The sequence below is a fragment of the Pleurodeles waltl genome, chromosome 1_2 (assembly GCF_031143425.1).
Source record: "Pleurodeles waltl isolate 20211129_DDA chromosome 1_2, aPleWal1.hap1.20221129, whole genome shotgun sequence".
Lineage (NCBI taxonomy): Eukaryota > Metazoa > Chordata > Amphibia > Caudata > Salamandridae > Pleurodeles > Pleurodeles waltl.
In genome coordinates, this window is record NC_090437.1 from 1,212,292,644 (window position 1) to 1,212,314,050 (window position 21,407).

General features: G+C 43.6%; 1 long non-coding RNA gene across 1 annotated transcript in view; it reads left to right on the plus strand.

Annotated features, from left to right (window-relative positions):
* Positions 1 to 4,383: 4,383 nt before the first annotated feature.
* LOC138296105 (uncharacterized) overlaps positions 4,384 to 21,407 on the plus strand; it is a 33,382-nt gene continuing 16,358 nt past the window's right edge. The window contains exon 1 of the long non-coding RNA XR_011203760.1: positions 4,384 to 4,633. This is a non-coding gene — a long non-coding RNA (uncharacterized lncRNA). The remainder of the gene's footprint in view (positions 4,634 to 21,407) is intronic.

Below are 21,407 nucleotides of genomic sequence, written 5' to 3' on the forward strand. Positions count from 1 at the left end.
CCAAGATTTTCTAAAACATATTATAGCTGCCCATATGGGGCACAAAATGTCAGAATGTGTCTCAGTAAGCCAAGACAATTTGTGCTTGTGCAGGACGTCAAGTGGGATCCCTACAGGTCACATACATTCCATGGGTGGAGAACAGTTCTGCAGATCAGTTGAGCAGAAGATGTCCTTCATCAGTGTCCTTCCACCTATCAAATCTGAGTGATACAGAAGACTCTAGGCCATCCATGGCAGGGCCTCTTTGAAATCAAAGTGTCAACTTAGCATCCCCAAATTTGTAAAGAGGTATGGTGCCAGGAAGCATGGAGGTGGATACCCCAGACTTCAAATTGCTGAAGGCCACCTTTATGTTATCCCCTAATTCCCTTCTTCACAAGGTGCTGAAGAAGATTTGGAAGTAGATTAGTTGAACCTTAATAGGCATAGTGGCATTGGTTCTCTTGGCTTCCCAAATTGGCAATTATACCTCCATTTCATCTGACCCTAGATCCACCTCCACCACAATATCCTCATCTCTCCCAACAGATATTAGGCTGTCTTTATCTCCCGGCCTGGAGGTAAAGAGGGTAGGTCTTGAAAAACAATGTTTTTTCAAGAAAGGTGAATGTAGACTTTCAAACTTTTAGGAAAGCTAACTATCAGTAGTAGTTATGTCAAACACTAAACCTTTTTGAATCATGACCATTCAAAATCCAAAATCCTGTAATCATTTTTAAAGTTTTGAATTTTAATGGATATGGGTTTCAAAGAGGTTAACCTACATCCTCAATGGGCAGCTATAATACAGGGGATTCCTGTTTGTTTGTTTATGATCTCACTAATGTATTAAAAGTTAAGGTATTTTTGGCACAACGACAGAGTGCAGTTTTCTCTTGCTAAAACAGAAAGAAAATATATATATATTTATTTATTTATATGTGTGTGCTACCTGATTTATTTTCTAGCTAACACATTATTTCCTTTCACTATAGGGGCAAACTCTTGGAGACCAAACAATATCACAGAAAATTTGCACCAATTGAAAGACCTCCTACACTGGGACTCGGACTGTTTCTCTTGTACCTCCTTTTCATTTGAATAAAAGTATTACAGAGCAAACTGTGCAGGAAGAAATCTCATGCACAGTGCACGTTTAGGAGAAATACATGCCATTCATCTTGCTGCCAACTTAGAACTATGTGAGAAGGGGGAGCTAGAAATATGCCCTTCTGAAGGTTCCCTAGAAAAACCACCAACCTAGAGCCTTGCTTTTCTCTTAAAATACAGGATTGATCGCTTGCAATCCTGAGACCCTGGGGACCAATGATGAAGTAACTTTGTCACCAGTGAGTTTATCTGTAATCTGGTCCAAGCGACTGCAATAGTGGCTGCCATCAAATCCTGTATTCGTAACCATTGCCTTGCTCTGGTACTTTATAGTGCTAGAAGATGTGTTAAGCGTCTCTGTAAAGATAAGTGTCTGTCCAGAAGAAAGACATAGCCCACTTCAGCCTGACACCAGACTCCAGTGAAATGTTTTTCCTTCTCTGACTATAGATGTGACTTGCTTAAGCTCAGAATAAAAGTCTGTTCCTGATGTCTTGAGCACACGTTCTGGGTATCTAATTCTACCTTTGAAAAAGAGGAAGTAAGTATTAACCAATCATCCAGTTAGGGATAAATATGAATACCTTCCAGCTGAAAAGATGCTACCACATAGGCTGATGCTTTTCTGAGTTCTTCAGGGCAGATGATAGTCTGTACGGTAAGACCCAGAACTGATAATGATTCTTCCTGCCTGCAAATCTCCGGAATGTTTGATGTACTAGATGTTTGGGAATATGAAAAGAGACAGCCAGGAGGATATACATCTTGGATCACAGCCTGAAGAGACAGTAATTTAAATGGGATGTCCTTTACATACTTAATCTGTCTCTTTAGATTTAGAATCATTCAGAAGATTCATCTGGTTTAGGAAAGAAAAACAAAGAGAGAGTAAAATCCTGGATCTCTGTCATCCTGGGGTACCAGGATGATTGGCTGTTTGATACCTTATAGCATGACTTGTGACTTTGCCTGATGACTTGGAATAGGTGTATGCCTATACTGTGATTCTTCTGGAGGGTTTTGAAACTCTAAGGAACATTTGACTCTTTCTAGAACCCATGTGACTCTTCATGCATGAACGTGCCACACAGCCAGCTTAGAACGCAGTCTGTAGGATTCGCCATGCCTTATGCTCTTGGCAAACTCAAGGGTCTTCCCCTGTAGTGTCATACCTGCACTACACTAAACTGGACAAACTACACACGGTGCCCACACACAGTAGGCCTGCCAAAGACTGGCACATGTGGACATGTCACCACTCAAAGCTCCCCATGTAGTTATGTATTGCTGCCTGCTAGGACAGAACATCATCATGTTTTCAGCTCTACCATCTTACTGATATGCAGCATCACCCTGGCATGGCTAGGACACCTCCACACTCTATTGCTAAGCCTACCAGAGCAAGCTTTTTCAGTAGGATGTATGAGTTTGTGTTCTTTCTTCACAGAGGCGTGCTGGGGGAAGAAACTTGGATCACCTTCCTCTTACTATGCTGATGACATTGACTGTCTAAGATGGACGTAAATATAAGTACAATTTTAGTGTTTCATTCTCGATTAAACTGGTGAAGTCGTGCGCGTTTGTGTTATACTTATCATAGTCCACGGAAACTGTATGTGGTTGCTATCAGATAATTTAATTAAATGATTTCACTCTCAGTTATTTCTGAAACTCTTGAGAGTTGTTTCCTTCCTCTGACTGATGATTCAAGATATCTATTAAGGCAATTGCTAAAAAAAACGGTTAAACTGGTGAGAAGATGCTACTGATAGCAAATCAGGGATCGTATCACTGGTGTAATTCCCTTGAAGGTGAGGGACATCGATCCAGATGACTGCTGAGAGATTTCTCCTTGCTTCACAAGGGATAGCTGAATTTCATCATTGGTGTTTGGTGTATAAAATCCAGGGAAAGTAGCATTATTCGAAGGGGCTGGTGCATTCCATTGCTATGTTACGATATCAAAAAATATACTAACAAAATCATATCTCCCCACTGTGCAGAACTGGTGATATACACAAATCGTTTGCAGTACACAGACAGAAATAACATGTATGCCATTCATATGTGTACATCATTTGATACAACTCATGCTTTCAATAGTCAAATACATTGATCAAACCTCACCAACAATCAATACAAATGTAAAAGTTAAAAAATATTTGTGGTCCTGCTACATCTGTAATACAGCATCAAAAGTCTTAAAAATGGTGCTCAGTCAAATAGTCGTGAACAGTTTAATTGCATTTTTCAGTGGTCCCAAGAACTTGTCAGAAGCCACCTTCTTCAGGAGATGAAAACCAATATCATAGTTAAAAGGTATAGATGTCACACATCATCATAAATTTTGGATTTATTTAATATGGCTAATGGTCGATAATCAACCACGCAGATTTATTTCTTGACGTTATTTGATCGTGTGATATCACAAGCTAACACCGAGCTGTCACAACGTTCTGGGCCATATTTACGTGGTCCATAAATAGTGTTAGCGTGAGTACAACTAAACAGGCAAGTCACAGGCAGGTAAGTGTGGGCTGCAATACAACACACACACAAGACAATGGCGGGCACTCTATGGACACATGAATAACACATGGCATGCCAGATAGGTGTTATGGGCTTCAGGCTTTGTACAGGGGGCCGAGCTAGTTGTCGAACCACAGAGGCACAACACGTGGGACACAGGACAACATTCATTGAGACCTTCACATCCCACATTGTTCCTACTGGTAGTAATTACATAATGGGCACCAAAGGGCTTACACTTCCCTCAGAGGTCGCCCTTCTCTCTAGGGTCAGAACCGTCTGTCATGTTCATCAGGGTTCCAACATGAATGCTATTAACATATCCATCTAAAATAGTATAAATACTGTAATGATGGAAGATTATTTCTTAAATTATTGAAGCCTCAGTCCCTTACAGGACGCTTAAGTGCCTGGAAATTTTTGTTTTTTTTATTTTCTAATCGGAGATTACCTTATATTTGCAAGCCATATAAACTTGCATGGGTTTTGATCACTTCCTTGGTTTGCAGTGCTCGTATATGATATTCCATTGAATTAAAAAAAAAAAAGATGTAATATATCACCAAAGATAAAGCTGTTCTCTGCCAGCCGCCATTTACATCAGGCAGGTTAACTGGCAAAAAAAATGGCTGCCCCTCCCTTGAATGTCTGCTCTAAGCAGCGTAGAAGAGGCCTCAAGTGGCCGCTTGTCATTCCATAAATACGGTACAAATGTTTGACACGTGACAGTTTCAGTTTTGAGTGCTTTCTGCTTGGCTGGAACCCAAGAGAAGCCCGAGTTTTTCTACACGACAGGCTTAATTTGAACAGGATATCGCCCGGGTGCCCTGTATTTGACAGCAGGGGTGACGCTGAGCATTCCAAAGCGCAGAGTGTGTTTTTATGGAGAATGCAGGGCCCGTGGAAATGTGCAGACATCACTCATCGTCCTGATCAGTCACACGTGTTCTCTCAACGTCAGTCACCAGCATTCTCCTTGGCGCATTCGTGTTGCTGTTTCTCTGGCGTTTAGGTAATCGTGCTGATGTTCCCAAAGTTCAATATTTGTACCTGTAGAACTATTATTATTGTATGTTATATCGATAGCAGCAATTTGTACGCAGTAAATTATTTCCTTGTTTCGTTTATGTTTTTTGTAATTTTTTTATTTTTTTTTTAGAAAAAGCACCCACTCGCTTTAGCTCTGGATTATACGATAGTGGAGCGTATTCGGGGGGTGTATCATACTTTCACCACCGATGTTAAATATTGATGCTTGCACAAGCGAGAAGTGCTTGCTTCAGGCCTACCCACAAACTGAATATTCAAGAGGGAAGGACAAGGCTGCTTTTAAAAACGAAATATCAGGAGGACTGTTCGGAGCCCTCCATTTCAAGAGTGGATGCACTGTTTTGGGCTTCTATGTTTAGTTCCTTTCAGAAACTACTGAATACATGAGGGACAGGCTACTGTGTTAGACCAATCGCCTCTTTATAAGTTACTCAATATACGGGAAGGTTTTACGGCATCCAGTAAATACCGACCCTCAGTGTGGGGGATTTCCTGGGCGTCACATTACCTGTCTGTCTAGCTAAAGTTCCGCGTCTTGGTTTTCCCCTCTTTTGGGATACAAAATTCAGAACAGCGCCTTTTTTCCATGCACAAAGTTTGCAGTATATTAGGTGGTGGAATGTGCGTGTCGAAAATAGTGTGAAGTTCGTGCACATTCAAAGTGCTGTGGGATTTGTAGCCAGTAATTTCAATCAGAGGAATTACCGACGCTGCACGGTTTGTTATTCTCCTGGTGTGAAAATACCGCCCCATCTGATCTCTCCACGTCACACGAGACATGACACACTGATGCGGATCGAATGTCACAACCTCTTTACGTTTCATCTGAACAAAAGTATTACAGAGAAAACTGTGCAGGAGAAAACCTCATGCACAGTGCAAACTGTGTGCACTGGGTGTAGTTAAGATGCTGGCACAAGAGGGTTTATAGCAGTGATTACCGTTTTGTACGTAAACTAACCCCCATTTGAGCCTGACTCTGGATTACCGGGCATCTTGTAAAAGAGTCCCAGTGCAGAGTTATAATTAGTATTCTAATTTACCTGCAAAGTGATATGGTAAAATATACAAGAAAGCACATATTTTACGGATATATTTGCACTAGAAACACATTTGTGATATACTGTATTTAAGCTATACCCGTGGATAACTTTCTATCCGCCTGGCTTGCACGCGGGCAGCTGGCAGAGACACAGGGGCTCTCTAATTTCGCATTAATCTTGGTGGAGTCATTTCAGGACCCACAAGAGTCAGCCAGCCAAGAATTATCCACACCAGCTTAAATGATTTACCAATTAAGGCGCTGTGAGCTCCCCCCAGCTGCATCCAGGGGTAACTGGCAGAAAATGGAGATTAGAGCAGCATGGCTGAAGGCAGAAGCTGCCCAGGCGGGATCAGAGCTAATCCTTTTCGGATGAAACCATGTTCCTGTGCTACTGGAACGTGGACCTGCAAAATGTGATCGAGAGCCTGTTTGACCGGAGCGTTCTTGCCAGCATTTCCTTCGACTTCTGTCTCCTGTCCACCAGACTGCACCCACAGTCCTTGCAATGGCAGAACCTGAGCTCCCATGCACAATAGGTGTGTGCAGTAAGGGTGCTGGAGATTAAGATGAACCAGGGAAATATAGACGTCCCTTGCTGGTCTCCTCCTGACAGTGGAAGCCATCTAACCTAGATTATTGACCGATTTAAAATTTGGAGGACAGGTTTGTGTGTCTCAGATGTGTTGGAATACCCATTCTGCCAAACCCACTCTCTGCTCACTCTATTCCAGGGGACTTCAAACTAGGGGGGAGGGCGCCCTCCTAGGGGGGCTCAAGTGATCCGGGGTGGCGGGGGTGGGGGGGTGCAAAGGTTCTGGCCAAAAGAAGCATTATACTGATAACAGTGTTTTGTGTTAGCGAGCAGCAGTAAGCCGCACTGTAATGGGTCATCACTAACCTCTTTCATCATTTATATCCTCCCTGGGAGAAGGTGTCAAAAGGGAAGGGACTTTAAATATTCTTCAAACCCCTTACCTTTATTTCTAATGATCACACTGTGGATACCTTTACAGATTAGTAAGGCCTTCCTGACCAGAATAATATGTTTGACAATCACGTATTTCATTGCAATTTTGAATCAGTAACAAAAACTTAACTGCAATGTTTAAATAAGTCTAGACATATTTAAATGTTGCCAGTTCAATAAAATAATTGTGAAAAAATTTGAGGTGGGGCCCACTGATGTTTTCCCCTGGAGAACCACTGCTCTGTTCTGAGTTGGGTGAGCAGTCAGTTTCCAGACACCGATGTCCCTGCTAACTCTGTGACCAAAAAACTTACTCCGATAGCTAGACAGAATAGGCAGGGATGTAGCTTCAGGGGCATCTTAGGGGTGTTACACCCCCCTAATAAATGTATTTTCTGCTAAATAGTTGAGTACAGGTGTTTTCAGTCGGGTAAGGTGAGGTGTCTGTCAGATTTTGCCAGGAATATTCACATACACACAGACAAAAATGCACAAACTCTCTTTCCCTCTCTGTAAAGACTTCAACAATGTTGGTTACTTCACAAAATATTGTGTTTCTCTCCCATAGTACCCCTACTGATCCACATTCGTGTCCCTTTCACTGTCCCTTAGGCTCCTGTCATGCACCCTGCTTGTCGTATAACGTATTATATAACACTATATGCCAGACTTGTCGTTGGAAAATCTAAAGCTGACCCCCTCCCCATCAATCTGCTAAAAACATCAGACCCCACACACTATTTAGAGCAGAGTTACCCATGGATAGAAAAAAATAACACCCCTCCCCACAACGTCCTGAGAGGAAGCTTTCAGGGTGTGGCATATGGATCATAACAGGGCTGGTGGTGATCGCTAAATATGGCAGAATTCTGTCCATCAGGGTGGCAGACATAATGCCCGCTGTCACTGACCAACAGAGCAACAAGCGAGATACTTTGAATAAGGCCCTACATGGCCCCTGGGAATTTACACTTTGATTTTCAAACTAGGATAATAGGGACTGGTCATGCGAATAAAGCTGTTTCTTTTTAATCATGTTTGAATTATTACACTTATGCAATGAAGAGATTTGTACACTCTAGTGCAGGGTGATCATCTTTAAGACATTGGATTCCTTGTATGGTGCCTACAGATGTGTGCTACCTTAATGTTCCTCTTGACTCTCTTCACAGCGAACCACATAGCATCATTTCATGGATCATACCTGGAAGCACTCAGAACAATCTGTGGAAATCGCTGGAAGCATCTGAGAAGTGCAGGGAAAATATATAGTTAGGGGGACTCGAAAACGTGCCAAAATTGGTAAAATATGATGTTAATATTTTTCAGTTTAATGCCCAAAACAAATCAAGCTAACTATGCCAAAATACATGTAACATTGGTTTGCCCTTCTGTTAAAGTTTCCGTACTGCTCACATCTCTGTGTCCCGAAGCCCAGGCTCTGCACCCTTCCACATCTTGCCTCAGCCACCACTGAGATGTTTGTGCCTCTCATAGCAAGCCATGAGCTGTCTACCTTGAGTCTTATGAGACAGGAGCAAGCCTGCAGAGGGTGACTAAGTAAGTCCAGCTGGCGGCTCGATACTCATGCAAGTCCCCCCTCAGTTCTGCTGCCATTACTAGACATTAGTACCTTAGGGTGACCAGAATTTTAAAGCCAAAAACCAGGACATTTTCACAAAATCAGAAGGACTACAATTTGACTTCAACCAAGCTCACAGAATGACCGCACTCATCAGCACAGAGTTACAGAAGAGGCACTAACAACTTGAACAAAATGCAATTTCTAATGCCAGTATCATGCCTGTTAATCAAATTGTTTTCTTATTACAGCTGCTAACTATCCCTGATTTGGAAAACATGAAAAAACACCTCTGACTGTTTTCAGTCGACACTCTCTAAAAACCGGGACATGAGCTAAATTTCCCCAAAACTTCCAGGACAGCAGGTTAAAAACTGGAACTGTCCCATGAAATCCGGGACACCTGGTCACCCTAACCTTACTCTAAAAACGTCTGAACGGTAGATGTATGTTTATAGTTACTGCCAACTACCATCTGTTTGGCTCCAGTCATTGCTTCTTCTTTTCTAATGCTCTTGCAAGTGGTCACTGCCTGGAGATTGAGGCTGGTTTAGAAAATCTGCAGGAAATTAAGGATGTAGCAAAACATTTGTGTCACATTAAAAACGTATTAAAATCTGTGGGAAATTTCAAAACTTTACAGAATTGTAACAAAAAAAAAAAAAAAATTCTGTAGAGCACTGTGTAATGTCTTTGTCTGCTTGCAGCAAGTCAGGTCCCATCTCTAATGGTGGTCTGACAATTTGGTTGGTGAGCAGGGATTCGGTAGACTGCACATGGAGGATTTTGCTATAAAGACCGATGACCATATTATTTTATAAAAAGCAAGTGTTTAGAAGGTTGTCTCTGTTACCCTTCTTCATGAAATTTTGATTGGCTGCAACATTTCACTATTTACCTATCTTTGATTAAGAGAGATAGCAGAAGGGTTAGAAAAAAAACCCAAAGCAGGGAGCAGGACCAAGCACATTAGTGCAGCTTCAGCTGTCAGCCTCTCTTCAGGAGCGGCTCCTCAGCAATGGCGGAGGAGCGTCGCCCCCCTGGCCAAGAGCCAGGAGATGAAAAATAAAACAATAGCTTGGTATTGTTTTATTTTTCATCTGCTGGCTCAGCCAGCAGTGCAGGGAGGGGTGAGGTGGGTCATCGGATGTGGGAGGGGGAGGAGGCGAGAGTCCACTTAAGTGCGCATGTCCACTTAAGCCGGCTGTCCCAGGTGGGCCAAACACACATGCGCACTTATGTTTTTCCAGCCCGTCTGTGTTGAACAGCAGAGCTGGAGAAACTGCACAGACCCCGGGGCTGTATCTGAGCGGGAGTCCAAGCCATTCAGACCAAACCTGGCACTGCTTTCGTGTTAGGTTTAGCATGAAAGCAGCGCCAGAATAGCTGGTGTCCTAGTGAATGCTAGGACACCACAAGAAGAGGAGCAACGAGCGTGGCGGCAGGAGTTGGTGGCAGCAGGAAAAGTTTTTTTTTTTTTTTAAATGTTAATGTTTCCAGCATCCTCCCCGCATACCCCCTGACATTTGTGGCGGCCGCCGCTGACTCTCTTTCAAGATTTTGTTGTATTGTGGGGTACTAGATCTTACATTGAAACATTGCACACAGACTCTTCCTAATAGCCACAACATACCTGAACCCATTGGAGATTGGTACCTACCTAAAAGGAAAATATTTAAAGTCCTATTTCCAGGTGAATTTCTAAGGAAGGCAGTCACTCTGTGCTTCCTGGTTTTGGATGGAAATTCCTGCTTACCCTTTAGGTCCTTTCTGGGCCTTTCTTCTTTTGGACAGCAATTTATATTTGTTCTGTGGTGTGGTTCTATTTTTCTGATCTTGCTTAGCCACTGCTGCCTTTTTTGGCCTAGGTATGGCTGCTAGGCTGTGCAAATATACCTCTCTACTGGGCTTGTTGGAAGGTGTGTGATGCTAGCTATATTTTTGGCCTGCCCTTTCCTGGCTCCCAAATTAGCTTGGAGCTTGACCTAGGATTGCAGTTGCCCTGCCTGATGATGCTGTGAGCCTCTGTGGATGGATATGGATTATCCCACAGCCGCAGCCCCCTCCATATGTCCCATGCTGCACTTGCCACTGGGGGTGGCGGTTCTGTTCTGTGTACAGTTCTTGAGCCCTATTCACAAGAAGAAAGGTAAGAGCCCTATTTTTTCGAGGGCTGCTGGTTGAACTTGGCCTATTCACTGTAGTCTCTGCTGAGCTTCAACTTGGCCTGTTCACTGTAGTCTCTGAACTTTGGACTGTTGGGATGTATGCCTTGTCTTGCCTCCTCTGTCTGTTTTGTGACTCTGCCATCCCCACCCTGTTGAGCTAGTTGGGGGCTAGTTCTGATGTTTAGCCACTCAGGTTTGGCCTTACCTTCTCAGTGTGCTTTGTTAGTTCTCCTGCTGCTCAATCTTGTTTACCATTGGGTTTGTGATGGGGCATTCCCTGCGCTTCTTTTATACGTGGACCACTTTGAATTATGTGACTCCCATTGATTTTCTTATGCTTGTTTCTTATGGTGGGGTGGTTTGATGTGGTGTTCACATATGTGGCTTAGTGTTTGTGGGGAGGTAGCTGTTCTACCAAACTTATCTTCCTGCCTGTGCCTGTTTTGTGTGGTGTGAGTGTTATTGCGAGCAGGACCATGTGTCCTGTATGTAGTATAAACCTGATCTACCCTTTCCCTCTCTAGGAATAACGGTGCAGGCACAGATGCTAGGGGGCTCATTTACAAGGTTTTGGCACAGGGCAGCGCCACAAGGAATCTTGCAGCACTGCCCTGCGTCAAAAGAAAAAGCCAGGAATGTACCTTATCTATAAGATATGGCGCATTCTTGTCCTCTTCCCCTGTGCTGGCACACAATGGGCTGCCAAGCACCAAAGCAGGCGATGATTGTTATAGTGCAGGAAGAGGCACCTTCCTGCACAAAAACAATCACAAGGGGTGTTTTCCTTTTTCTATGTGTGCTGCAGGTTGCAGCACACATAAAAAGGATAAATTGCAGCACACATAACAAAGATAAAACGAGGAGAAATAAAGGTATTTCTCCTCTCTGCATCTCCCTTATGCCACCCTGGGGAGGCAGAGGCTTTTAATGCATTCCCAGGTTTACAAAACCTTGTAACTCTGGGAATGTGTCAAATGCCTTGTATGTGACACGGGAACACCCACCATAACACCCATGGCACACCTCCCTGTTGAAGGGTGACGCAACACCGTGACTTGCGCTGCATTGCCTCAGTCCATATTTACAAGGCCATGAAAAGCCACACAGGGTGGCTTTACATGGCTTTCTAAATATAGCCCTGCAGTGTTCTCCGCCGGACCTTCACTAAAAGTGACGTTCCGGCGGCACAGAGGGGCTTGTAAATAAGCCCCTACGTGTTCCCGGGGGAAATCACTTAAACCATTGGTTCTAATTGTTATGAGATGCACCTACTTATTCATTATAAATCAGCAAAGAAGTTCGGAACAAGTAAAATGGCAGATATTTCAAGTTAAACGAAGTAACCACTCTTTGTCATACGTAGCAATGTGATGACCATATGTGTAACAAACAACAAATCATCAAACACACAATCCAGTACAAATACTGGAATAAAACAAATGATGTACACCAAAAACACAACGGGTTCTTATTAGGCAACCATTGGCAAATTCCACCAGTTCATAACCATTTCAAAATGGGTGTCTTGGTGTTGTGTCATCTATGAGCGAGGTCACCATCAGGACATGAGATGAAGCCAAGAAAGTCCTTACAGCTGTATGAAATGAACAATATGCATAATACAAGGTTGAACCATCAGGATAAGGCACAGATAAAACAAGTGGAAATAGCAACTGAGTCAAGAGCAACAAGAAATGTCAAGACAGTGATGTACTGGAGGAAGCAACTACCAGAACAATGAACGACAAGTATAAGATTTAACCCAAAAAACAAAGGGGTCAAAAAAGAAACCTTTGAGTTGATGTGTAGAGAAATACTCAATTTTCATTAAAGCAATGGAAACAATCGCCATCAACAAAAATGTATGGCCCCAGGGACCATAATGTAAGTAATCGAAAATATCACTGACTTACACCAAGGCACACTCATCGATCAGGGCCCCAAAATGAGCTGTCATCCGGGTTCAAAGGTACTTGTGTACAGCAAAACATAAGGGTAAAATCACTGGAAGGTTTGTGAAGGATCGTTGTAGCTAACCACTGCATAGCAAACAATACTCACAAAAAAGTGAATTTGCAAAGAATGGGGCAATCAAGGGGCTTCAAGACTAACAGCGGCGCAGACGTTCTTATCGAGAACTCAAAACCAATTCATCTACATAGAAAAACGAGAGTCTATCATTAAGAAAAGTCATACTAATAAGATTAGGAACAATTTTATTTGAAAAGAGACCCATTAATTACAAACAATTAATTGTATATAAAAGTAAAGACTGTATCAAGGGCATGTCATTCAATAAAAGGACAAGAAGTGAAACATTTTTCGGCTTACAACTAGCTGGGACCACTACACACACAAACAAGCACTGGCAAAGTCAATAGGTTTCACCTATGCAAGATCTTTTGCCTTTGTCAATGTTTACTTAGACCTATTGCACAGCAGCACAGGCTGCTATTTAACACCACTTAAAATAAAGAAAAAAGGGTGCTTAGTTTTTCATGACTTTAAGCCATGTTATACAGCAGCTAGCACGGCTGTGCAATATTTTTGAATAAACATTGAAAAAGCGAAATAATATTTTGCTTTGTTAATGTGTTTAGACATGTTGCACAGAAGCTCAAGTTGCTGTACAACATAGCTTAAAGTAAAGAAAAACAAAGTGCTATGATGTGACAAAGTTGGCTATGTCATAGCACTTGTTCCTTAATTTTAAATGATATGGCACAGGAGCCAACTCTGTTTGCAACATGTCTAAAAAAACATTGGCAAAGTAAATAGATCTTCCATAGGTGAAATCTATTGGCTTTGCCAATGCTTTTTACAGTGGCGGGCGAAGCATGTTGCATCCGGGCGGGGTGATGACTGTGAGGGGGATGATGGTGAGAGGACCAGCCCAACTAAAGAATGCAGAGCACATCTGACTTCAGAGGACCATGAAGAAAGAACATTGTCCTCTAATACTACATATCAATGGATGACAGTGACTAGACACGACTAGCTTAATCTGTCACAATTTTTATTTATTTGACTTGCCGGGCTAAGGCATCTGATGCACAGATTCATACACAATAGTAGGTCACAGTTAAAATGCTTTGCTTTTCATCCTTCTACATTAAAAACATGAGTAATGTTGAGAAAGATAGTAGTAACAGTAACAAATCTGCAAGACTTTGTCAGCTTTTGTGCCAGCTGGGGGGGGGTGTGGAAGTGGGGTGCAACATAATGGATGGCAGGAGTGGTAAGCAACACAAGGGAGGGAGGTCAGGGCAAGAGAATATAGCAATACCTACATACCTGCCAACAACTGGGGAACCACCTGTGAGTCTCGGCATCAGCTCAATATCCTGTGATTCTGGACAAATCACTTAATCTTCCATGCCTAAAACATTAATAAATTGGACCTTGTGTAAAATAACTGGTGCTCCTGTAAGAGCGCGCCAATACCTTCAGGTCGAGTTGGCTCTATATAAAACTGAAAGAATAAGAGAAAATACCATGGACAGTAAGAGGATGGGGGAGGCAAGAAACATGAGGGAGGGGCAGGAAGGGAGGCTGGAGAGAGTAAATAAAACATGGACAGCGGTGGGAGTGCAGACTGTACTTTTTATAAGAATGCATGAAGTAAATGAAAAAGTGCCTAAAGAAGCCTGCAGTCAGTGGAAGGACACTGGCCACAGACTGGGAGCTGTACTTGGTCCATGCTATATGGCAAGGCAAACACTCCAAGCCTCAGGAGGAAGCAAGAGATGCTGACCAATAAGAAGCAAGGAAACAGGAGTGAAATTGAAACCAATTAATGGTAAGTAGCTTTTTTTTTTTGTTTACAAGAGATTTTCCAAGCACCGCACACGTGATGTACAGACAAAACCTAAAAAGGAAAAAGAGTTAGGAAGTATTTTAAGTGATCTAGCAAGCTGGAGGCTAAACGCTTGCTTTGGAGCAAGGGAAATTATTTACAGGTTCAGAGCTTCCAAAACTGTGAATTGAAAATGTCACCATCAAATTTGAGGAAGCAATGAGTACGCAATGTGTTATCTGTCTCCACTCAAACGCAGACAAAAACAACCAAATAGCATACACTGAACAATACCGGCAAAGTATTGGGACATGAATCAAAACCTAAACAGATAAGTAGGCCGCACAAGCAATACCAACATCACAACTTGATGAACTAATAATGGCAGTCCAATTAAACATACACTAGGAAAGAATCTGTGATATCAGTAGCTCATATGGAACTAACTTCTATGGAGCACATTGATAAAAGCAATGGTAATCTAATTATACATCTAGTCGAAAAGAAGCTTAATACTGGACGAGTTATACAGCATTAATTTTCAAAAGTACAGCAATAATTGACATGTTAATGGAAAACTCCAGCTCCAAGAACTACAGACATTTTTAATCTCAACAACTGGTAACCAGTGCAGTCCATTAGCAGATTTGTTCAATGTATTTAAAAAAGTGGGACAATGACAGAAAACAGGGAGAAGATGGTCACTTACGGTGGTCTTTCCTAATGAACCAGTGTTTTATCCTCTAACTCTTATGAGTAAATTAACTCTTTACTTTTTCTGTGTGTTCTTCCTATGTGTTTGTCTTGAAAATAAACAGCATAGTTTGTTCACTGGGTAAAATTTGAAAATATGTCATGGAAGGGAACTGCATTTCCTGTAAAGATGTGCATAAGTTAACATACGTTCATTACATATCACACAATCTCTTTTTCAACTACCTTAGAGTCAATAAGTATCTCCCACAAACCTCTATCCATACACACCTTAATGTCTGATTAAAAAGGAAGCACTTTTTTCTCTCAGTTCTTTGAATCTTTGCATATAGTGAGGGTTCTCCCCAATGCTTTTTTGGTAATCCACAAAGTCCAAACTTCAGATCTACCAGAGCGTCTTCAATGTTCCATATTTGGTCGTATTAGTGCATTATCAAGTGCTGTTCAAGAAACAAACTAACATCCTTGTCCAAAGGCGGAGGCAAACTTATTTTAATTGCGACTCCAGTTCAAAATTGTGCCAATGTTCTAAACAAAATGCTCCTACAAGTGTACCAATATTTCTTTGTCTCTGCGCTCCCATGATCATTCCAAAGTTTCTCATAGCAGTCTCATGCGCCTTTTCCATTATGACCACAAAGGCCCATATTTATACTTTTCTTAGTGCCCGATTTGCCTCATTTTTTTAGGCAAAAGCGGCGCAAACTCACAAAATACAATTACATTTCGTAAGTTTGCGCTACTTTTGCATCAAAAAATGACGCAAATGCGGCACTAAAAAAGTATAAACATGGGACAAAGTATCTCTAGACAGTCTCACAGGTCTTGCCTTTTCTGGGGTGCTCACAAAGCTTATCAAAACAGCCTAATAGGGTTCACCTCTTCTTCCCAAATACACATGCCTTCCAATTGTAGTTACTTGGCAAGCAACCGCCACGGGGCAGGGCCCAATTAAGTACCTGATCCCCGTCCAAAATGGTCACAAGGTCTAACTGGATCCCATAGTTAGCGTGATTTCGCACTCAGAATCTTGTTTCCCACTGTGCCCAATGTGGCAAACCACAAGGCGAAAATTCTCTCATCTGCACTAGACTGTTGGGGCATAATAACTCCTAGTGAGTCAATGGACAAGTAGCCACAAGACCATGTGATAAAGGTATAGGAGCTGTAGCCAGCAACAGAACAACTTTTCTGTGATATGTACACACAATAAACTAACACCAAATGATAGAGTGACTCAATTGTCATCTCAATACATTGCAGTTCACTCACTGTTGGACCTGTCCCTTTTTACAGAGTCATTCCCCAAACTTTTTGCCTTACCCTTTTTGGCTGACGTTATGACTCTGTGCACTTTACCACTGCTAATCAGGGCTAAAGTGCATGTGCTCTCTTTGTAAACTTGGTATAATTGGCTTATACCTAATTGGCATATTTAATTTACCTGTAAGTCCCTTGTACAGTGGTATCTCTATACCCAGGGCCTGTAAATTAAATGCTACTAGTAGGTCTGCAGTGCTGCTTGCGCCACCCACTGAAGTAGCCTTTCAAACCTGTCTAAGGCCTGTTTCCGCAGGACCTGCGTGTGCCGTTTGCTGCCGCAGGGACTTGGCTTCTAAATTTACTTACCAGGCCCAGAACGCCCCTCTTACTACATGTAAGTCACCCCTAAGGTAGGCCCTAGATAGCCCTATGGGCAGGGTGCTATGTATGTAGAAGGCAGGACATGTGCCTACTAGTGTGGCCTGTCCTGGTAGTGACAAACAGCCTATTTGGTTTCTCACTGCTGTGAGTGCTGCCCTCTCATAGGATTGCATTGGAAATGCCTTGCCTTATGTCTAGGGGGTATTGTCTTATTTATGAGGGGTAAAGTAGGCATGTTTGGTATGGTTGTAATGGTAGTGAGAGATGCTGCTTGCTGGTGTTAGTCGATTTTTTATTACTATTACAGAAATGCCACTTCTAGAAAGTGAGCATTTCTCTGCGCTTATGACTCTGGTATTTTGCAACTTGACTGCAATCCACGTCTGGACAGAGTAACAGTTGGGCTTTGTGCCTACCTTTCAGACAGCCTGTACACAGGGAGGGTGGAGGTGTCACAGAGGTGCATCTGCATACTGAATAGTCTTCCTGGGCTGAGAGACAGGAGAGGCGGGGCACACATGCATTTGTGAAGGCTGTGCCCTGGCCTCACACAAAGGGGTCATTTACCCACAACTGATATTTGGAGCCTGTGCTGAAGGAGAGAGGGGACACTCCTAGAACCAGTTGTAACTGGTTGAAACCCCCTCTCCTCCTCATTAAAAATGCTTTGTAAAACTGAGTATTAGTACAGGGAAGTTTTCCCTACACTTTGGTGACATTTTGGAACTTACGTGGAACTTGACACAGAATGCTCGAGTGACTCACCAGCAAACAGTCATGGACTGCTGCTGTTGTGCTGACATGTGACCTTCTGGGTCACTAAGAGAGACTGCCATCTGCTGGCATCCCCCCTTGTGCTGGTCTGGCACTGGGTCCTACCGCCCCTGTGCTCCATGATTCCTTGTCCCCCATGGGCTGAGTGTCGTGGCCCAGGACCCCTGCAACCAGTCCATAGCACCTGGCGAGTGCTTTGATAAACTTGTCCTGAAGCACTTGGAAAGCGCTCCTTTGTCAGTTCGTTTTGCACTTAAAATTGCTTCTTCGTGGTGCCGTATGTGCTTGGTAAAGCACCTTCTTGAATCAAGAAATCACTGCCGTGAATCGGGTGTTGCACTTCTAAGCGTATGTTTTGATGTCCCAAGAGATCATCGCCGTGACCCGGGCTGTTCTCTGCAAGCATGATTTACGCGCTGTCCCTGGGACCCCGGGGCACCATTGAGTAAGGAAAAGGAGCAAGCTCGCTCCTACCATGCTCCCGGGGCAAAGCGTGCTCTGAGGAGCGCCCCCAGGACACAAGTAGTCACCCACTCTGGTGTCTGCTGTCTGCTACGGCCTGGGCGGGCCGCAGCCTTCTTTTGGAAGCCAGGCAGGGGAAGGAAGCCTCATTGGAGGCTCCCCAACCCACCGGGCCCCCTTTTGTCTTTGTGGATGGGCAAGGGGGGAGGAAGCCTCATTGGAGGCTCCCCATGCCCCAACAGAGGCCCCCAATCATCTTCACAGACCGTGGGCAGGGCGGAAGCCTCGTCCGAGGCCCCCCACACTGCCAGGTCCAGTTGAGGCCCAGGGGGGCCCCCAGAGATCGTGGGCTCCATGAGAGGCCCATTTTAAAAACCAGAAGAGGTGCATGCCCCCACCCCAAAATCATCGTGAGGCCCCCGTTTTCGCTCAGTGGAGCACCGGGGGCCCCTTTGTTCTCTTCTTGGCACTGGAAGTGCCTTTCATCATTAAAACAGGTGCTTTGAAAGAACATACATATTTCTTATCTTCCTAGTATGGACATTATTAATGTATATGTTAACCGACCTACTTTTATGATGTGCTACAGATAGGTGTTGATGTTCCTTTTACGGGCATGACATGCTGATATGTTTTATGACTTGCAATGTGTTTGATAATGCTCTTGGTATAGGCATTCATGATACTTTAATGACAAGTGCATTTCTTTTGTAATGTGATTCCTGACTACTGCTTGTGTTGCAGAATAATAAGTAACCTTTGTATTGTGTGTGACCACTGCTGGTTCTGCAGGGTAACTATTGTGAAACGTTCTGACAACTGCTTGAGTAGCAGGGTATTACTGACATGTTGTGTTTGGTCTAATAGTTAAGTTGTGTACAATACAATTTATTTTTATATAACTTGGTGTTGTGTTTCCTTTGTGGTGGGATAGTGCGTCACGTGTGTTGTGTGTGTTGTGCAAATGTTTTACACATTGCCTGACTGCTCGTGCCAAGCTAACAAGGGGGTGAGCAGGGGTTATCTTGGACGTGGAACTCCCTTGCCTTGACTAGAGTGGGTGGGCTCTGCCTGGCTTAGGTGCATACCCTAGCCAACCAGAAACCCAATTTCTAACACTCACTATTTAATCTACTGTCAGAGTGATGTCCGTCTCTCATTTGGTCGAAAGGTTCTGAGGGTGCATGTCCACACACAGTCTTACTTCACCTGGTTATGTGGGTTAGCAAATCACTACTATTGGAGACAGCCACAGGGTGTGGGGCCTTCTTATGTTTTGATTATGTTGGCCTCTTTCAACTTTCTAAGCTCTTCCAAAACCTTTGGATGGAGGTGACCTGCCACCTTGTGGTACTGCAGTGCCATGGGTTGTACTGTGTTGTTGATTTCTAATCATACCTCTTTCTCATTATTCCATTGAAGAATTCTCAGAATTACTCAAGAAGTCTATCTGACTCGAAATGTAAATTGGATGAGTCGCAGTCTTTCAGCAGTCTGCTAGCTTAATAGCATAGTGGTACCTCCATGTATAACATACAGCTTTGCTTGGGTGATGTCTGCAGTAAATATACACATTAGGGGCAGTGGGCTGGAATGTCCATAGGCATATACTCTGACCTTTGTAGGTCTCAACATCAGCTGGTGGCCCACAGTGTCATACATTTTCTGAGCCATTACATTCATGGCTGTACTAGTCTCAATAATGTCTGTCACTGTCCTGTTGTCAATGATTATCTGGCATTTGGGAGTGGAGTGTGACTTAGTGGGGCACGGGTCTACAGTGTATAGGATGTCCACTGTCCCTTCTTCCTCATTATCATCCTTGCCACCTTTCACAGGGTTGCTTACAAGGAAAGTGATGGTGTTCACTGTCTTTATGAGAGTCACTTTCTGTGGCAGAGATAACCTACACACATTTTGAGAAGTGGTTCCTTTTCCCACATGCAGACCAACATGTCCTGCTGGCCGGGCAGTTTCCCAGGTGAGGGAATGGTCCTCCACAGTGTTCAGATGGGTGTCTTTTTCTTGAATGCTCTTCTGCCTTTTGCAGGTGCTCACCCTTGGTGATCTGATTTATCAGCTCATTTTTTTGCTTTTGACAGCTCCTTTGGCAACCCCGGCGTTAGACTGTCCTGTAATAATATACCAGGCTCTTACAGTATTTGCTCTCTCAGTTCGATGGGCGGAGGGGGCACCCGTGGATTATTTGCTTTCTGATCGCCTCTGTTTCATGCTGCAATGTGCATGTGCTGGCAAGGTCCTACAGCAGGTGTAAAAAGTGTCAACAGATTCCTGTGGGTCTTGCTGAGCTTACCACAGTAAGAATCACTTGCAGTCCAGTTTGGCAATGGGTTCAAAATGACCATGGAGCACAGAATCAATTGTAGCATTGGTAAATCGGGGATCTTCTTCAGGGAAATTGTGTGACAGCTTGTAGATGCCCACCTCCCCGCAAGGACTGCTAACACAGGAAGTTTCTGGTTGCCTTCTACTGCAGTGGCAGGAAAGTACATTTCCAGGCATTCCACCCACAGATTCTACTAGGGTGCAATAGGGCCCAGAAATGAGTACAGGTTCAATGGCTGGTATGGTGGCCATTGTAGTGTCTCTATCTTGCTGCTTTTCTTTAGTAGGTTTGTAGTAGGCAAAACTTTGTGGTGATAGGGAACCTATTCAGCAAGGTGTCTTGGTGTAGGGTTGGTTAGATATTCACCTCCACTACACTGTATGCCAACTTGAGTGGCCCTGCACCATGTGTGACTCTGTCTCATAGTCAAGACAGGAGCTTGACTGTCTTTAATGACCTTGGTCACCACAGTGCACAGAGATTCAGATGGGCCCTCACTCTTAGCATGGCTACGCACTTTTCTTGCAAAGGCCACCAAACAGGTCTGGATTGGTGTTTTCTCCTGGGAGGAGCAGCCACAGTTAATGTTATTTGTGTTGGGCATGTGCAAGTCTCTTCTCATGTTGAAAGCGGGTATCAGCACTTCTTCAGAATTAAATCAAGCACACTCTGGGGTGTTGGAGAGCACATGGGCAACTTCAGAAGCATTGTCTGCTTCTCGATTGAGGAGTGCTGCTTCACCACCATGTTTCTGGTGTTGCCGCTGAAACTTGGCCACACATCTGGTGATGAGGCCCATGAGGTAGCCTCGTCTTCCAAGGCACTTCCCTTCACATCTGACAATCGCAGAGCAGCACAGCCAGGCGTGTGTGGTGGCCGCAGTAGAGAAGCAGTGATGTGGCAGCTCAAAATGCCTTGGCCACAGGGGGGAGCACAAGTCACTTCTCATCACCAACATATGATGTTGCAGTAGGTGGCTAGGTAAAGAAAAGCCACAGACAGAGCAACTGAGTTAAATTGCATGACCTTTGTGTTCCAGGCTTCAGTACAATTTATTGGCTGCATTATCACAGAGGGGGAAACCAATAACACCCGAACTGCAGGTCCCAGAACAAGTCCACCAACTTTTAGTGGCACCAGCATAGTGCTATGCATATGGAACACCTCAATCATGAAATGATGACATCAATAAAAGCCTATATTGACTCCCAAGCAGCCTTTAGATTTGCTGATTAAC